We start from the raw sequence: 20,060 nt of genomic DNA on the forward strand, positions 1-20,060 counted from the left end.
CGAAGCATCAAGGCCCCAGCTGACAAAGCGTCAAGGCGAGTTAAGCAGCAGAGCAAGTTCGGCAGCAGGGCGAGGAGGCCAGGGCCCCCCACTCTGCCTGTCTGTTCCCTGACCTCAACTAAACCGCAGTCTCCAACCCATTGACGTAATAAACCTTAAACAAAACTATGCAGGTAAGAAGCCAGCAGGGGTGTGGGGGCTTTCCAGTGTTTTGCACCGCCTGCAGCATGTATGACTATCTGCCTGTTGGACAGAAGTTGTGGGTGTGCTCTCGGTGCAATGAGCTCCTGGCTCTCCGGGAACGACTTCATTTCCTTGAGGCCAAGGTGGCGGACCTGGAAAAGCTGAGAGAGGCAGAGAGGTGTGTGGAGGAGGCCTTCAGGGACGTTATAGCTGTGTCCCACTCCAACGATGATAGCTCTTCTGCTATCATGGAGAACGATGGTCTCGGGGAAGGAGAGCATCCAGCTGAGGAAGAGGGAAACGATCCCTTAGAAGGGACCCATTCCTTGGGGGATGAGCAGCTATCCTCTCGTGCTGAGGATATATCTCCAGGGGGTGGAGGGATCCTTGTAGTGGGTGATTCGATCATTAGGAACATAGACAGTGGGGTGTGTGATGGGCGTGTAGACCGCAAGGTGTTTTGCCTGCCTGGTGCGAAGGTTGCGGATATCGCCCGTTGTTTAGATAGTTTGGTAGACAGTGCTGGGAAGGAGTCAGTGGTCGTGGTGCACGTTGGCACCAACGACATGGGGAAATGCAGCCGTGAGGTCCTGGAAGCAAAATTTAGGTTGCTAGGTAGGATGCTGAAAGCCAGGACCTCCAAGGTGGCTTTCTCTGAAATGCTACCAGTTCCACGCGCAGGACCAGCCAGACAGGCCCAGCTTCGCAGTCTCAATGCGTGGATGAGACGATGGTGTCGGGTGGAAGGGTTTGGATTTGTTAGGCACTGGGGAACATTTTGGGACAAGCCGGGCCTGTACAAAAGGGACGGGCTCCACTTGAACCAGAATGGAACCAGACTGCTGGCACTTAAAATTAAAAAGGTAGCAGAGCAGCTTTTAAACTGACTGAGGGGGGAAACCCGACAGGAGCTGAGAAAGGTCGGGTTTGGAATAAACCTCCCCCCTGGGATAAAAAACCAAAGAAATGATGAAATTTTAAAAGGGGTAGGCCTAGAAGTAGGCATTGTGAGAGCAGCGGCACAGGATATAAATTCAGAAGAGCAAAATTACCACAGGCCTAACCACAAGTGCCAAAGACACTTGAAGAGAGACACTGCTTACAAGTGCCTGTACGCTAATGCTAGGAGCCTCCGAACCAAGATGGGAGAACTGGAGTGCTTGGTCTTAGAGAAGAGCATTGATATAGTGAGCATAACCGAGACCTGGTGGAATGGAGAAAACCAGTGGGATACGGTTATCCCTGGATATAAACTATATCGGAAGGACAGGGAAGGACGTATTGGTGGCGGAGTCGTTCTATACGTGAAAGAAGGCATTGAATCCAGCAAGCTTGAAACCCCAAAAGAGGCAGACTCCTCCACAGAATCGTTGTGGGTGGTGATACCGTGCCCCAGGAGGGACTTAATACTGGGAACGATCTATCGTCCCCCTGATCAAAATGCTCAGGGAGACCTTGAGATGAGATATGAAATTGAGGAAGCATCCAAACTAGGAAATGTGGTAGTAATGGGTGACTTCAACTACCCGGACATAGACTGGCTGCATATGTGTTCCAGTCATGACAAAGAAGCAAAGTTTCTAGATATTCTAAATGACTATTCACTAGATCAGTTGGTCATGGAACCGACCAGAGGGATGGCAACCCTGGACTTAATCCTCAGTGGGGACCGGGACCTGGTGCAAGATGTAAGTGTTGTTGAACCGATTGGGAGCAGTGACCACAGTGCTATTAAATTAAACATACATGTAACTGGCCAATTGCCAAGAAAATCCAACACGGTCACATTTGACTTCAAAAGAGGAAACTTCACAAAAATGAGGGGATTGGTAAAAAGAAAGCTGAAAAACAAAGTCCAGAGGGTCACATCACTCGAAAATGCTTGGAAGTTGTTTCAAAACACTATATTAGAAGCTCAACTGGAGTGCATACCGCAGATCAGAAAAGGTACTGCCAGGGCCAAGAAGATGCCAGCATGGTTAACGAGCAAAGTCAAGGAAGCTCTTAGAGGCAAAAAGTCTTCCTTCAGAAAATGGAAGTCTTGTCCGAATGAAGAAAATAAAAAAGAACACAAACACTGGCAAAAGAAATGCAAGAAGACAATAAGGGATGCTAAAAAAGAATTTGAGGAGCACATTGCTAAGAACATAAAAACCAACAACAAAAAATTCTATAAATACATTCCAAGCAGGAGACCATCTAGGGAGACAATTGGACCCTTGGATGATAAGGGAGTCAAAGGTGTCCTAAAGAACGATAAGGAGATTGCAGAGAAGCTAAATGAATTCTTTGCATCTGTCTTCACAGTGGAAGATATAGGGCAGATCCCTGAACCTGAACTAACATTTGCAGGAAGGGATTCTGAGGAACTAAGACAAATAGTGGTAACGAGAGAGGAAGTTCTAAGCTTAATGGACAATATAAAAACTGACAAATCACCGGGCCCGGATGGCATCCACCTGAGAGTTCTCAAAGAACTCAAAGGTGAAATTGCTGATCTGCTAACTAAAATATGTAACTTGTCCCTCGGGTCCTCCTCCGTGCCTGAGGACTGGAAAGTGGCAAATGTAACACCAATCTTCAAAAAGGGATCCAGAGGGGATCCCGGAAATTACAGGCCAGTTAGCTTAACTTCTGTCCCTGGAAAACTGGTAGAAAGTATTATTAAAGCTAGATTAACTAAGCACATAGAAGAACAAGCCTTGCTGAAGCAGAGCCAGCATGGCTTCTGCAAGGGAAAGTCCTGTCTCAGTAACCTATTAGAATTCTTTGAGAGTGTCAACAAGCATATAGATAGAGGTGATCCAGTGGACATAGTGTACTTAGACTTTCAAAAAGCGTTTGACAAGGTACCTCACCAAAGGCTTCTGAGGAAGCTTAGCAGTCATGGAATAAGAGGAGAGGTCCTCTTGTGGATAAGGAATTGGTTAAGAAGCAGAAAGCAGAGAGTAGGAATAAACGGACAGTTCTCCCAATGGAGGGCTGTAGAAAGTGGAGTCCCTCAAGGATCGGTATTGGGACCTGTACTTTTCAACTTGTTCATTAATGACCTAGAATTAGGAGTGAGCAGTGAAGTGGCCAAGTTTGCTGACGACACTAAATTGTTCAGGGTTGTTAAAACAAAAAGGGATTGCAAAGAGCTCCAAAAAGACCTCTCCAAACTGAGTGAATGGGCAGAAAAATGGCAAATGCAATTCAATATAAACAAGTGTAAAATTATGCATATTGGAGCAAAAAATCTTAATTTCACATATACGCTCATGGGGTCTGAACTGGCGGTGACCGACCAGGAGAGAGACCTCGGGGTTGTAGTGGACAGCACGATGAAAATGTCAACCCAGTGTGCGGCAGCTGTGAAAAAGGCAAATTCCATGCTAGCAATAATTAGGAAAGGTATTGAAACTAAAACAGCCGATATCATAATGCCGTTGTATAAATCTATGGTGCGGCCGCATTTGGAATACTGTGTACAGTTCTGGTCGCCTCATCTCAAAAAGGATATTATAGAGTTGGAAAAGGTTCAGAAGAGGGCAACCAGAATGATCAAGGGGATGGAGCGACTCCCTTACGAGGAAAGGTTGCAGCATTTGGGGCTTTTTAGTTTAGAGAAAAGGCGGGTCAGAGGAGACATGATAGAAGTGTATAAAATTATGCATGGCATTGAGAAAGTGGATAGAGAAAAGTTCTTCTCCCTCTCTCATAATACTAGAACTCGTGGACATTCAAAGAAGCTGAATGTTGGAAGATTCAGGACAGACAAAAGGAAGTACTTCTTTACTCAGCGCATAGTTAAACTATGGACTTTGCTCCCACAAGATGCAGTAATGGCCACCAGCTTGGACGGCTTTAAAAGAAGATTAGACAAATTCATGGAGGACAGGGCTATCAATGGCTACTAGCCGTGATGGCTGTGCTGTGCCACCCTAGTCAGAGGCAGCATGCTTCTGAAAACCAGTTGCCGGAAGCCTCAGGAGGGGAGAGTGTTCTTGCACTCGGGTCCTGCTTGCGGGCTTCCCCCAGGCACCTGGTTGGCCACTGTGAGAACAGGATGCTGGACTAGATGGGCCACTGGCCTGATCCAGCAGGCTCTTCTTATGTTCTTATGTTCTTATTCAGACCATGGTATTTCCGATCTCTATGTATGGATGTGAAAGTTGGACAGTGAAAAAAGCAGATAAGAGAAAAATCAACTCATTTGAAATGCGGTGTTGGAGGAGAACTTTGCGGATACCATGCATGGACTGCGAAAAAGACAAATAATTGGGTGTTAGAACAAATTAAACCAGAACTGTCACTAGAAGCTAAAAGGATGAAACTGAGGTTATCATACTTTGGACACATAATAAGAAGACACGATTCACTAGAAAAGACAATAATGCTAAGAAAAACAGAAGGGAGAAGGAAAAAGAGGAAGGCCAAAGAAGAGATGGATTGATTCCATAAAGGTAGCCACAGACCTGAACTTACAAGATCTGAGCAGGGTGGTTCATGACAGATGCTCTTGGAGGTTGCTGATTCATAGGGTTGCTGTAAGTCGTGATCGACTTGAAGGCACATAACAAAGAATATGTGTATTTGAAGTCCTTGCCTTGTCCTCTATTTGTCCTTCTCCACTGTATCCACAACAATACACTCAACTCTGCAGTGCCAACAGGCATGGGTTAGGCACAAGATCCTGTTTAGATGTCACAGGTGTTTTTATCAGAACACCATAGCCAGACTGATTTTTGCTATGAACAACAACACATAAAAGCAGGAACGTGGGAGAAAAGTCATGCCTATTATTTTGTAAATGTAAATGTACTGCCTTCAAGTCAATTCTGACTTATGGGGACCCTATGAATAGGGTTTTCATGGTAAGTGGTATTCAGAGAGGGTTTACCATTGCCTCTCTCTGAGGCTGAGAGGCAGTGACTGGCCCAAGGTCACCCAGTGAGCTTCATGGCTGTGTGGGGACTCCCTTACGAGGAAAGGTTGCAGCATTTGGGGCTTTTTAGTTTAGAGAAAAGGCGGGTCAGAGGAGACATGACAGAAGTGTATAAAATTATGCATGGCATTGAGAAAGTGGATAGAGAAAAGTTTTTCTCCCTCTCTCATAATACTAGAACTTGTGGACATAGTTAAACTATGGAATTTGCTCCCACAAGATGCAGTAATGGCCACCAGCTTAGATGGCTTTAAAAGAAGATTAGACAAATTCATGGAGGACAGGGCTATCAATGGCTACTAGCCATGATGGCTGTGCTCTGCCACCCTAGTCAGAGGCAGCATGCTTCTGAAAACCAGTTGCCGGAAGCCTCAGGAGGGGAGAGTGTTCTTGCACTCGGGTCCTGCTTGCAGGCTTCCCCCAGGCACCTGGTTGGCCACTGTGAGAACAGGATGCTGGACTAGATGGGCCACTGGCCTGATCCAGCAGGCTCTTCTTATGTTCTTAATATAGGAGACGGCTTGAGTGCAGATGGAACCGAACTCCTGGTGGATGCAATTACACACTGGTAAGTGCCTATGGTAAGCTGTGTTTAGGGGCAGTGAGGGCAGCAAAAAACCAATATTTTGCTTTCACTATCAAATAATCAATCTGCCACCCAGCGGAGCTCTTCAGAATTGTCTGGGGGCTATTACACTCTGGCTCCAGGGACGTGGTAGAATCATCTGAGGCCTGCTGTGATGAATTTGCTAGGCACTTCCAGGATAAAATCTCTGGTGTCCGCCAGGACTTAGACTCCAATGTTATAGCAGGTGAATCAAGGTATCCAGAGCACAGCCTTGTCCCAATTTCTTGGATGAGTTTCAGTTGGTACAGCTTGAGGATGTTGACAAGGTGCTTGGACAGGTTTGTGCAACCACTTCTGTGCTGGATCCTTGCCCTTCTTGGCTAATAAAAGCTAGCAGGGATGGAATAGCTGGCTGGGCCAGGGAAGTGATTAATGCCTCTCTGTGAGAGGGGGTGGTCCCTGGCTGCCTGAAAGAGGCGGTAGCGAGACCACTCCTGAAGAGTCCCTCCCTGGACCCAGAAAATCTTAATAACTATAAGCCGGTGGCAAATGTTCTGTTCCTGGGCAAGGTCCTTGAATGAGTGGTGGCAGGCCAGCTCCAGATCTTCTTGGATGAGACCAATTATCTGGATCCATTTCAGTTGGGTTTCAGGCCTGGTTCTGGCACGGAAACAGCCTTGGTCACCCTGTATGATGACCTCTGTCGGGAGAGAGACAGGGGGAGTGTGACTCTGTTGGTTCTCCTTGATCTTTTAGTGGCTTTCGATACCATCAACCATGGTATTCTTCTGGGAAGACTGGCTGAGTTGGGAGTGGGAGGGACTGCATGGCGGTAGTTCCGCTACTTGGCGGGTCAGCTCCAGAAGGTGGTGCTTGGGGAACACTGCTCAGCACCTTGGACTCTCCAGTATGGGGTTCCGCAGGGGTCAGTTCTGTCCCCCATGCTGTTCAACATCCACATGAAACCGTTGAGTGTGGTCATCCAGAGCTTTGGAGTACATTGCCAGCAGTATGCTGATGACACGCAGCTCTATTTCTCCTTTTCATCATCTTCAGGTGAGGCTGTCAATGTGCTGAACCAGTGCCTGGCTGTGACAATGGACTGGATGAGGGCTAATAAACTGAGGCTCAATCCAGAAAAGACTGAGATGCTGCTAGTGGGTGCAGGGGTGTCACTACCGGGGTGCGGAGGGTGCAGCCCGCACCCGGGTGTCACCATGAGGGGGGTGACACCCAGAGCCACCCCACCCCACGCCGTTGCCCGGCAAGGCTGCTCCAACTCCTCCTCGGAGGCGGGCAGGCGGGCGAGACCTGGAGCAGTGTTGGCGGGGCGAGGGAGGTGCGCCGGCATTCCCAGGCCTTCTCCAGCTGGGTGCCCCTCCGGCACGCGCCCTCCCAGGGGCATGGACGGGGTGGCTGGCCTTGAGTGTGAGTGTGCGTGCATCCACGCGCGCACGCAAGCAAGCCCAGCCACCTCATCCATGCCCCTGGGAGGGCGCGCACCGGAGGTCCGCACCCCCCCCCGCACTCCCGCTAGTGACACTGCTGAGTGGGTGGTTCTTCTGACCGGATGGTGGATGTCCAACCTGTCCTGGATGGGGTTGCACTCCCCCTGAAGGAGCAGGTTTGTAGCTTGGGGGTTCTCCTAGAACCATCTCTGTCACTTCAGGCTCAGGTAGCCTCGGTGGCACAGAGTGCCTTCTACCAACTGTTTCTACCAAATGGCTTCTTTGCATGCTTCTGCAGCAGCTATATACTCAGATTCTGTAGAAGAAAATGCTATTATGTCTTGCTTGTGACTAGCCCAGGAGATAGGTCCATCTCCATATGTAAACAGGAAGCCACTAGTTGACTTGGAGTCTGAACTATCTCCAGCCCACTCAGTGTCGGTGTAACACACAAGGTTTGGATTACTATTAAGTGGGAATCTCACCTTAAAGTCCATAGTCCCTTTCAAGTATCTAGCCACTCTTTTGATAGCAATCCAGTCCTTTTGTGTGGGTGTGCTAGTTTTCCTACATAGGATCCCTACTGCACTTGCTATGTCAAGTCTGGTGTTTGTGGTTAAGTACAGAAGCTTTCCAATTGCTGTTCTATACTTGGCGTTATTTGGTGAAGGTTCACCTACATTATTGTCTTTGAGAAAGTCTGTTGCCATGGGCATTGCTATAGGATAGGCATCTTTGAGTTTTAGAGTCTCTAAAAGTTCAACAATATTTTGTTTTTGGTTGAGTAGGTAGGAGCCATCTGCTTTCTTTTCAATCTGGATGCCAAGGTAGTATGTTGCAGTGCCTAACTCTTTGATTTCAACTTCTTTGTTTAAATGATGTACAGTTTGGTGTAGTCTTGATCTCGTTGAGTTGCCACGATCAAGTCATCAACATAAATCAGGATGTAAATCAAATGTCCATCTTTGCTTCTGGTACAGGCATTGGTCTACCTCACCTTGCTTGAAGCCTTGCTCCTTGAGCATTTTATCCAGTTTCTCATTCCAGGCCCTTACAGCTTGTTTGAGTCCATGCAGGCCCTTTTAAAATTTGCATACAAGATGGGCTTGCTTCTGGTTCAAGAAGCCTGGAGGTTGTTGTATATACAACTCTTCTGTTATTTCTCCATGCAGAAAGGCAGTCTTGACATCGAGGTGTCCAACGTGCATCTGTTTGGAGGCTGCCACACTTAATAGCATTCTTATTGTGCTGTGTTGGACAACAGGAGCAAAAATAGCATCATAGTCCTCTCCATATTTCTGCAGGAAACCTTTGGCAACTAGACTTGGCTTGTAGCGTTCAATTTCTCCTCCTGCACCTTGCTTCACCTTGAACACCCATCTGTATTCTATGGCTTTCTTGCCTGGTGCAAGCTCTGTCAGGGTCCACGTCTTATTCTTGTGCAGTGCATCCATCTCCTGAGCGGCTTTTTTCCACTGAGCGGCCTCAGATGCTGGCATCTGCTTGATCTCCTCCCAAGTTGATGGTTCGCTGGGTAGCACCGACTTTGTGAGGTAGGACAGGCATAGAGGTGGTACACCCTTGTTGGTTCACGATGAACATCTAGGAGCTTGTTCTGGGATCTGGTCTGGCTCTGCAGCATCTTCCAGTCCAGTCATCTCATCATTCTCATCTACGTCTGTACCTCTCTCAGCCTCATCATCACTTTCTGCAGTCTCTGCCTCTTCCTCTTGCTTAACGCTTGGTTCAGGTTCTGCAGATATCTGTGGTGCAAATGGTATTCTGTATGTGGGTACTGGCATATCTATGAGAGATTGGACGTGGTGTCCTTGCTCTTCTGAGAAATCCAGCACAGTCCCTTTTGTCAGCTCTGCTTTGTTCATCAAAGTAGACAACATGTCTTGTGCTGACTTCACCTATCTTTAGGTTCATAACTCTGTAGCCTTTGCTACCAGGAGCATAGCCTATTAAAATAATCTGTTCTGTTCTAGCATCTAGCTTCCGCCTCTTTTGTTTTGCTATGTAGGCAAAAGCAATGCTTCCAAACACTCTGATATGTGCCTGGTTTGGAATTCTGCCATGCCACAACTGGAATTCATGACAGATGCTCTTGGAGGTCACTGATTCATAGGGTCGCCATAAGTCGTAATTGACTTGAAGACACATAACAAAACAACTGGAATGGCGTGTGTGTGGTGCCCTTGGTTGGCAATCTGTTCTGGATATATGTTGCAGCCATGATTGCATCACCCCACAATCTTTTGGGTAAATTAGTGTCAGCCAGCATACATTTAATCATTTCCAGAAGAGATCTAAATAATTTTTTTTCAGAAATCCCATTCTGCTCTGGAGTATGACTGACAATCCTCCCGTGCAAAATGCCTTGTTCCTCCAAAACGTTTTGTGATCGGTGTGATATAAACTCACCACCGTTGTCCATCTGTATTGCTTTTCGCTTCCTTTCAAATTTTGTGGACACCATGGAGATGTATTTCTTCAGCATCTCATGCGTTTGACTCTTGTCTTTCAATAAGTAAGTCGCACAGTACCTTGAAAAATCATCCACAAAAATTAGAACATATCTATTCTTCCCAAGTGAGGGTACATTAAATGGTCCACAATGGTCACTGTGTATGAGATCTAGCACCTTGGTGCTTCTCTTTTCAGTTCTTGGTGGAAATGAGGGTCTAACACCCTTTTCCTCAATGCAACTTACGCACCTGCTTGTTTTATCATGGCACTATTGGTTTACCTTGATACCTGTGGCAAGGTTCTGCTTCTGTAGTTGTAGGATCACCTTTGGATCGCAATGTCCCAGTCGCCTGTGCCAAAGTTCTAGGCTGGTCTCATCCTTGTTCACCATAGCTGCATTTGCTTGTTCAGCTGAAAGACTTAGTTCATAAATACTAAGCTAGTGCAAACAAAGTAATCTTTGGTTACTGTACACTTTCCATCCTGGGAATGTATTGCATATCCTTTCTTATCTAAAGCAGAAACGCTTAGCATATTGCAACTCAATTCAGGAACAAATAAAACATGATCTGCTACATGTTCTATGGTTTCATTAGGTAGCTTGCACTTTAGAGCAAGAGTTCCACATCCATTAATATTCATATATTGACCATTGGCAGTCTGAATTCTTCCTTTAGTATCACTATTTATTTCATCAAATAAATCTTCATTATAACAACTATGGTTTGTACATCCACTGTCTAAAATCCAATTGTTTTATTTTTGCTTATAATTATTTGCCACAAGACCTTTATGCAGTAAAAGGAAGTTACTTTCTTTGGATTCCTCTCTCTGAGGTACCTGCTTATGCTTAGGTAAAGCATGCTGATGCTTTCTTTGTTCTCTTTGTTTGAAACTTGGAGAGTTCCCATTGGCTGTTGAACTTTTGAGTGAGTCACAGTAGCCAGGTGACCACGCCTCCCACATGAAAAACAGCATTGTGATTGGTTCTTGGGAGGGGCTTTTCCCTTCCCTTTATCCTTCCTGCTAGCCATGTAATTTGAGCCACTCTCATTTGAAACTCTTTGAACAACACATTCCTCTCTTAACTTTGCAAGACCTTCTTCAAACTGAATCTCATGGTTGTGGTTTACAAGAGAAATAAATGGTTCAAATCTCTCTCCCAGTGTGTCCATAAGAAAACCCAACTTCGGTTGGTCATTAAATTCAAGTCCAGTAAATTTTAATTTGATGAATATACTTATCAGGGAAGTTATATACCTTTCACAGTCTTTCTTTGTTTCTAGTTTTAGCTTCATTATTTTGTGAATCAACATTGTCGGAGATCTAAAACTTGTAATGCCACATGCTGTCTGGAGTTTGTCTAGCATTTTCTTGGCTGATGTACATTCTGTTACATAGATCAGTTAATCATCCTTAAGAGCATCAAAAATTATAGCTTTTGCGATAGCATCTTTGTCTTGCCAAATGCTTATTTCTTGGGGATCTTCCTCTGGTTTAGGTTCCTCAATACAGGAAAGAGCCTTTACTGCACCCAGAGTAATTTTAATCCTGCTCTTCTACTGTTCAAAGTTAACAGCAGTTAGCTCTGGCAGTCTGGCAAAACCTCTATTGTTATGCTGATACATTCTTTCTTGCTGGTCTGAGGAGAGCTTTGGTTTGCTCATACAACTCAAAAAAACAGCAGCCAAAGAGTCTCTTTAAAACCAATGTCTGGTAACAGGGCAAAGGGGGAAAACAAAAATATGCCAAAAATACTCAAAATAAAACCCAACAAATCTGGTTTAATTCTCAACTTATTTCTTGGCTAACCATAACCTGTTTGTTATTTTGAAAATATGTGTGAAATAGGAATAGTTTTGTGGTCCTATTTTCTTAGCAGAGGTATAAATGCAAGCAGCAGAATGAAAATCAACCAGACCACCCTTTCCCTCAGACACAAATAATTACAGATACAGTCTTCTTAAGTAAAAGATAAAGAATGTTTACTCATGACCTCTCATGTGTTCAGAAAACATAGGCTCTAGCTTAGATGAAAAACAGAAGTCTCAGTCCATGATAATGGTCATCTTGGAGAGGAGCATGTGCATGCTTCACTCTCCTCAGGCTTAATGGAGAACATGCAAAAATCCCAGACAAAGGAGGATGAAGAGAAACCAGGTAGCCCCACCCTTTAGGAAGTTACATCACTGGTAAACAGGTACATGGGATATTTCCCAAATATCCCTTAAAGGGAACATGCAAGTTTGCTTATTCTAACACCAACTTTGGTTGGTGGCCCAGCTATGCCCCTATCTGGACAGGGATAAGATGGCTTCAGTTGCCCATGCTCTGGTGACCTCCAAGTCAGATTACTACGATGCACAGTATGTGGAGCTGCCTTTGAAGACGGTTCGGAAGCTGTAGGTTGTGCAAAATGCAGCGGCCAGATTGGTAACAGGGACCAGACAGTTTGAATATATAAAACCGATTCTGGCCCGCTTGCATTGGCTGCCTGTATGTTTCCGAGCTTGATTCAAGGTGCTGGTTTTAACCTATAAAGCCTTACACGGCTTGGGACCACGATACCTGATGGAATGCCTCTCCCGTCACAAACCCACCTGTACACTTCGCTCAACATCCAAGGCCGCCCTCCGGGTGCCTACTCCACGGGAAGCTGGCCACAAGGAAGAGGGCCTTCTCAGTGGTGGCCCCCAAATTATGGAATGATTTCCTTGACGAGGTGTGTCTGGCACCAACACTGTTATCATTTTGGCTCCAGGTCAAGACTTTCCTCTTCTCCCAGGCATTTTAGCATGTTTTTTTAAATTGCTTTTTAAAAATGTGTTTTTAAAATTTGTATATTTGTTTTAAATGTTTTTAATTATTGCAAACCACCCAGAGAACTTCGGCTATGGGGCAGTATACAAATGCAATAAATAAATAAATATCCTTGATAGGTTTAAGGCATAGGAAAAGCCACAGAGAAGATGCTCAAGGTGAGCACCAAATGTTTATTTACTTTTGGAATTTATGCAGGCATTTAAAGTCAGCTTGGCATGGATGGCTAGCCCACCTCCTGTAAGGCTGGTCCAAATTTAATCACTCAGGCCTTCTACTATGGAGTCATGTGTTCAGAGTTGTAAAACTAGGTTTCAAAATAGACCATATTATTCAGAGGTTTCATTTACAGTTGTAAGAAAACGTTTATAACTTCTGTTTTTAATAACATAATGTGTTTTACATAAAGCTGAGCAGTGTCTCAGTATCTTTTCAACAACTTTTAACAGTCTTCTGAGAACGGCCTGCTTTGGTCACCAGATTTAATATTTTATTAACACTTTGTTGCATTAAAATAACACAATTCAAACTGTAACTGCAGAATGCTTTTAAAATAGAACTTCCCACATATAAGTCTCCTCTTTCTGGAGAGGACAAATGTTGTCCAGGTCAGATATTTGTGTGATGATTCTTCAGGAGCATGAATTGTACACCTGATACAGGTGTCATGCATATTTTGCATTAAACAGTACTTAAAAATGGCATAGACAGGTTCACTCACAATGTTTTTATTGTTGTCCTCTGTTTTGATAGTGGGTATTTATGCCCCCAATGAAGATAAAACAAGGTTTTACACAGGACTTATGGAAAAATTGTCAGAGTTTTCATATGATCATTGGTGCGTCATGGGTGATTGGGGCAACTAATAAATGTAATAAATAAAAACTACAGAAAAGACAACCAAAGATATATAGGCAGAAATATCCTCAACCAAGGAGAGCTGAAAGGTTTACATGGGACTCAGGTGAGGAACCTCCAGCCTGTGGGCCTAATTAAGCCCACTAGGGACTTCATTTGGCTCACAAAGCCATTTTCCTCAAACCCCAGCCACCAGCCCCACACCTGACATCGTATTGTGGGACAAGTACAGCAATGGCTGCAAAAGAACAATTGGATGTCTAGCTAATTAGAATGTCAGGCTAAAAGCCACAGTGGAGGACATCCGGCTTCTAGGGATAATTCACTGTCTCTAGTCTCCATAGCTTTTGTTTTAACCATCTAGCTGCCAGGCATTGTCATATTCCTGAGGACTCAATGTAAGGTCTCCATGGTAAGTTGTTTGAAACTTGAGGCTATTAACTTGTCTGTGATATCTGCAGGCAAAACATTGAATGCTAATTTGTAGAAATCTAGAATTTAATTAATATAGACTGTAATTTGTCCAGAATAAATTATCCTAGGAGAAATTCATAAGGTGGCAATTCAAGTCTTTGACCGTAAAAGAGATTCATAGATCACTTCTATGCAGGGTACAGACCAATCGTAAGCGTGTTTATTTAGAAGTAAGCCCACTCTGTTCCATGGGTCTTATTCTTATATGTGTAGGATTACAGCCTTAGATTTGCAGTGGGATTTTTGGCAGATATAACCATATATATTCTGTTTATTGTGGAATTTCAGATTTAATACATTCAGATATTTAAAAAACAGAAGCAGGGTTTCTGAATTTATAATACACATAACTAGTGGAATTAGGTTAAAAAGAAGCCTTCTAGCCAATAGAAGGCTTTTTACAAGCCTGACTGTTGTGGGAGGCTGAACATCCTAGAGATTGCAGCTGGGAAGAGAAAGTTAACTCTTGCTTTCCCAACTCTAGAAAAATTACCCTCATACAGTATATTAGGCTTGGAGGGGGGGGGAAAGCAAAAACACTTTTTCCAAACCTAATTGCTGGCGCTGGAGGGGGGAATTAGGGTGTGTATGTGGTTGCCGTGTGTGTGGTTGTGGTACGTGGATCCATGTGTACACAGTTGTGTGTGTGCAGTACCCACAACAATTTCTCCAGTTTGCAAATGTGCCTACAGGACCAAAATGAATGGTAACCCCTGATGTATAGGATTGCACTGTAGCCTGAGTTGTAGCTAATGCAAGAAAATGTAAGGGCTCCCACAAAATGATGCTGTCACAATGTGACAATTATATTATTTGCAGTTGCACATTTTCTTGCATATTCATTTTCTTCATCAGACTCAGTTGTGATGCATCAACCCATTTTTGCCTTTAAAACCAAACCAATACTAAAAACACTTAACTTTTTTTTAAAAAAAGCTATTTTATGCCCATTCCCACCATTTGTTTTGCTTCAAACTCCCCCCCCCCTTTTTGTGGGTTATGTTTTCATGTGAAATCCATCTGTCCTTCATTGTAAAACATCAGATTACACTGCCACATTGAGGATTATTTAAACAACCCCAGTAAGTAGGTCACTCAGTAATTTAGTCTTGGTTTATTAGGGTACTGCAGAAGGAAAGAAGAGTGTTGTGGCTGTATTTGTTAGCGAACAGCTGAAGCTGTGTGGCTGGAAGAGGGCATGCAGTAGTGCCCCTGGCTGGTGAAATGCATTGTTTTGTCAGGATAGAACTTCAAGGACAGTGTGGGAAAGTCTCCCCTCCCCCTTCTTCCTCACAAATGTGTGCCAGGAACAATTAAGGTTAGAGCATTTTCCTTTGCAAGAGCTGCTGAGATAGGGCATTGGCTAGAAGGGTGAATGAACAATCCTATAAAATCCCAATGATAAAATGGAGGACTCATTTGAACTTGCTCATGATTGCTTACTGAGGCAGGTAGCTACTTATGATTCAAGTCAAGGAAATTTGAATTTCACCCCCCCTTCCCCTTAAGGAAAACACTACTCAAGTCACAAATTTCACATACATAAAAGTGGGATGATTAACTCCTCCTTGTTAAACCAGAATGTTCACCTGGGGCCAGACCTTGGGAACCTCTGCTTGTGAAATAATCTCCAATTTCCTAGTCTTCCCACTGGGATTTTTTTTCTAGTTCTCAGCTGTACTGTAGGAATTTTAAAGAGGCAGGCTATTGATTTAGGAGTACTGTTTGACATAAGCAAGGCACCACTGCAGGATGGATTGTGTGCCAAAACGTATGGCTGCTGCATGGCACAAGAAAAGACAGTTAAATAAAAATTTAAAAATCCAAGAAACTATCAGAAGGAAGGCAAAGAGCATGACTTCTGCCACTTCTCTTCTGTTCTGGCCACAGCAAAATGAGCAGGTCAAGATAAGTCTGAAATGACAAGAGGCAGGAGGAGGGATACACTGTGGCTCTTCAAAGAGGAATAGGACAACCTGGTATTACCACTGATTCTGTGAAAACTCCCAACACTGTGATCACACTAACAATCTCACCCATCTGTGGTACAGATCGTATGGCTAAATTGCACTTCAGTGTGAATGATGTACAACTGACCTGCAGCACAGTTCAGATTACAACGGCAAATTGCACATCACTGTTAACCCAACCCATATAATGCAAACAACCTGCTTAAACTTTCTGTTTCTGTTGCTTGTATAAGAAAGAGCTGTATAGTCACTTAGAATTAAAGTGGGTAGGCGCTGGAAAGCTCTAGTGGTTAAGAGTTAGTACTCAAGAAGGCACAGATCTGTAATCTAAATTAATTACAATTGATTGGTGATCTCAGAGGCTCCTTGCTCAACTGTAAATAAATAATTTTTCCAACATATGGTAGCAGTTATTGATTTGTAATGGTGTTAGTTGCAAGCAGTAAAATTGGACTAACTTCCATTCTCTTTTTATTTACCAATACTACCCTGGGATACCATGCCAGATTGAGGTAAGGAATCAGAACTCCCAGTTCTATGACAGTTGAGTTTGCACTTCCTGGCTCAGGTTTGCAAGCTTTGTCCTCCTGGAGAGGACTTCCTTATGGGGGAAATCCTGAGGCAGAAGGAGGCAAAAGGAGGCAAACAGCAAGTTTCTCCCAGATTTGATCAGCTTCAGCCTTGGCATGCTCTGGACATGTGCAGTGAAGGAGTTGTGGATTTTCTCCCTTCATGGCCTTTCTTTGTTTCCTCAGGAGTCCAGTTCCCAAATCATCACAGCTTGAAAGTTGGAGGTTTGAGAAATGGGTTCTACTGCTTATTTCATAATCTTTATATAACAGAAGGGGCTTGCATCATGCCTAGTTGCAAAAAATGCAGGAATTCAAAAGAAAAGTAAAAATACCGTGAAGCCTGTCTGCTCATCATATGGGCATCCAAAAGTCTGCCCATTCTTGCTTTTTGATTTGTATGTTTTCTTTTATAGTAGTGATGCAGATGGGGATTGGAATTGTGGAAGCAAATGGAGGAATGCTTTCCTCTAAATTTCCTCCCACTGTCAAATATAACTCTTTGTCATTTTCCTGGTCAGATTTGCTTATTTAAAGTTCATGCAAATTATTCTGAATGTATGAGGATCATTCTAGGTGGTGCTGCTCGCTCCACAAATGGGCTCTCAAAATGTCCACATTATTTCCTTTTATGGGCTACCTTCAAATTACATTTCAAAAAGCTTGTCTGATGCCTTTCTACCCCCCACCCACCCCCCACCCAAAAGTATTGTTGCCAAGTTTGTGTTTATCACTGCCCACATATGGATAGTTCAAACATGACATGCCTGATAAGCTTGGAGGAGTGCTGCTGACAGACCAATGCTTGTTTAGCGGACAGCTGAGAAGAGTTGTGATGCTGGCTTTAAATGAGGCAATTCAGAATATATACATTATGAAGACACCATCACTTTCTTATTGCAGTATAAGGAACTCTAGAGCTCCTTAATCTGACACATGGATGATTTACTGGTTTTTTAAATAATTATTTAATGCTGACAAGCATGGATGTTAAATATTTATTCCATCCTGCTGTGAACTAAAATGTTGGCATTCTATTCTAGGAATTTGAATTATTTTCTTTTAGCCTTGGCAACCAGGGCTAGCCCATGGCATCCTTCTGGAGCAGTTCAGGGAGGTAGGGACTGGGGGCACTGCAGTTCAGTGGTTCTGCTCCTACCACCAGGCACGTTTCCGGAAAGTAGTTATGGGGGGCTATTGTTCGACACTATGGCAGCTTTCCTGTGGTGTCCTGCAGGGTTCCATCTTGTCCCCCATGCTATTTAACATCAACATGAAGCTGCTGGGAACTGTCATCAGGAGTTGGACTGAAGTGTCACCAATATCTGGATGACACCCAACTCCATTTCTCTGTTCCATCTGAATTGAGAGAGGTGGCTACTTCCCTACATACAGGTGTTTGGAGGCAGTGAAGAGCTGGATGCGGACCAACAAACAAACTAAATCCTGAAAAGACAGAGGTGTTATGTGTCCCAAGTTCTCAAGTCCATGAGGTGAAAAGATGGCCTATTCTGGATAGGTTTGTACTCCCCTGGAAGGAGCAGGTTTGTAGCTTCGTGGCATTCCTGGATCCAACTTTGTCACTTGAGGTACAGGTTGCCTTGGTGACTAGGAGTGCCTATCTCCAGCTACAACAGGTTCTCCAACTACAGCACCTTTTGGACAGATATAATTTGGCCACAGTACTCCTTGCTCTAGTAACTTCCAGATTGGACTATTGCAACCTGCTCCATGTGGGGCTGCCCTTGAAGTTGACTCAGAAACTTCAGCTGGTCCAAAATACAGCAGCCAGATTACTGGCTGGGGTTGCTTTTAGAACTCGTATAACCACTGTTCTAAAACAGTTGCATTGGTTGCCAGTTTGTTTCTGGGGTGAGTTCAAGGTGCTCACACTAGTGTTTAAAGCCCTCAGTGATTTAGGCTCCAAATATTTGAGAGACCGCCTACTTCTCTATAGACCCTCTCAGATGTTAAGATCAGCCAATGGGGCCTTCTTTGTAGTTTCGCTGCCCTCAGAAGTTCAGGGGATAGTGGCCTGGGAGAGGGCATTTGCTGTGGCAGCCCCTAAGTTGTGGAATTCTCTCCCCACAGAAGGGCGTCTGGCAACTTCACTGTACAATTTTTGGTGAATACGCTGGCCTTGGACACATGAGATGTATATTTTCAGGACCCAACTTGTTCTTGTGATTCTAATTTGTTTTAATTGTTTTTAATATTAAAATTTCAACTGTTGTAACCTGCCCTGGGACCTGCCGGTGAAGGGAGGGTAGTAAATAATAATGATAATAACAGTAGGGCTGGCCTAATTGTTGTAAGTAGCTCCAGTAAACTGGCAGGTTAAGCCTATTATGCTACTCTATATTAATATCATTCTTTATACAGATACTGTAAATGTAGTTTCTCATTCCATTGTGTAAATAGCAAAATATATATTGTCCAATACTTGTAATATGGCTCAGTGGTATTCATTGGCTACATTGCCTTTCAGCATAACCCAATTAAGCTGAAATGCTTAGTGCTATGGGAAGCGATGGGATTCAAATATTTCAGTCTCATTATATTGTGCTTTGGGATAGAACCTTTAATATGAACTAGGATCTTCACTAGGGTAACTTCCGGCAGCCCAATCCAACTCAGGGAAAGCCGGTGGAAGGGGTGCTGGTGGAGGAGGAGCTGGTGGGAAGCTTTGCAGTATCCATTTGTCGTTCTGGAGCTGCCAGGCTGGCAGAACATCATCTCAGCCAGGAGCTACGTGCATGAACTGAAAAGAAAAAAGCAGCTCTTCTGAATATCCCTACCTGCTAGTAAGCGCTTCCTATTGACTTCCATTATATTTTTTTCTGATTTTCTTGGTGTAACTTTGGCCCAGATTAGGACCTGCAGGAGTACTCTGATTGGGACTTGGATATTGCATCCCCCCTCTTGGCCTCTCTTCCAACACACCCCTGGAATGCCCCCTTTTCAGGCCTTACACCAGCTTACACTGGCATCCCTTACACCAGACTTGGCTTCCCCTGCAGACCATCTGCTGAGCCTGCAGGGTCCTGGCCAGAGCCTGATGAAGCCTGGCAGAGCCAGAGCCCTGCTGGCTCAGCCGGGGGTCTCCCACATCCAACTCCCCTCAGCCCGGTGTAAATATAAGTTGGACTGCGCCCTAAGCAAGTAGACCTTGATATATACGGTAGGTAGAATCTACAGATTAGGGCTGTTTAACTGAACCTTTGTCTTCCATAAATATCCTTTGTCAACATATTACTGTTAGATTTTAACCTCTCTTAAAACCACCAGGGTTTTTTTATGTTGATTTTTAACACTGAATTTAGCTTTGATTTCAGATAGTGCTTTGGCTCATTCTCAGAAGGATCATCAAAGTGAGATTTTTTTCTCTTTTTTTGCTTAATGATTTTTATTGCTTTTTGAACAAGAAAACACATAACATAACCATAAACTGCAGTGTGAGATCCAGTCCCTTTTAAATGGCAGTTCCTTATACCGCAATTAGATTACATGGCTTCCCAGTTCCAGAGCACGTAGAGGAACAAAAGAATTATGGGAGAAAACATTCTTTTAACACTCTATTACTCAGTTGATGGTAATGGAGTGCTTCTTAATAAAATCAGAGGTAAATGTTAAGCTGCATTTTATGTCATGGTTTAAGAGCTGCTCTGTAGATTTAAATTCCAAAGGAGATGCAAAAGGAAATTGGGAAGAAGGCTTTGTTTATGTTTAGAGTATATATACTTAGGTTAATTAAATGTTATCAAGCCAGGA

Source organism: Rhineura floridana, chromosome 2, assembly GCF_030035675.1.
Source record: "Rhineura floridana isolate rRhiFlo1 chromosome 2, rRhiFlo1.hap2, whole genome shotgun sequence".
Lineage (NCBI taxonomy): Eukaryota > Metazoa > Chordata > Lepidosauria > Squamata > Rhineuridae > Rhineura > Rhineura floridana.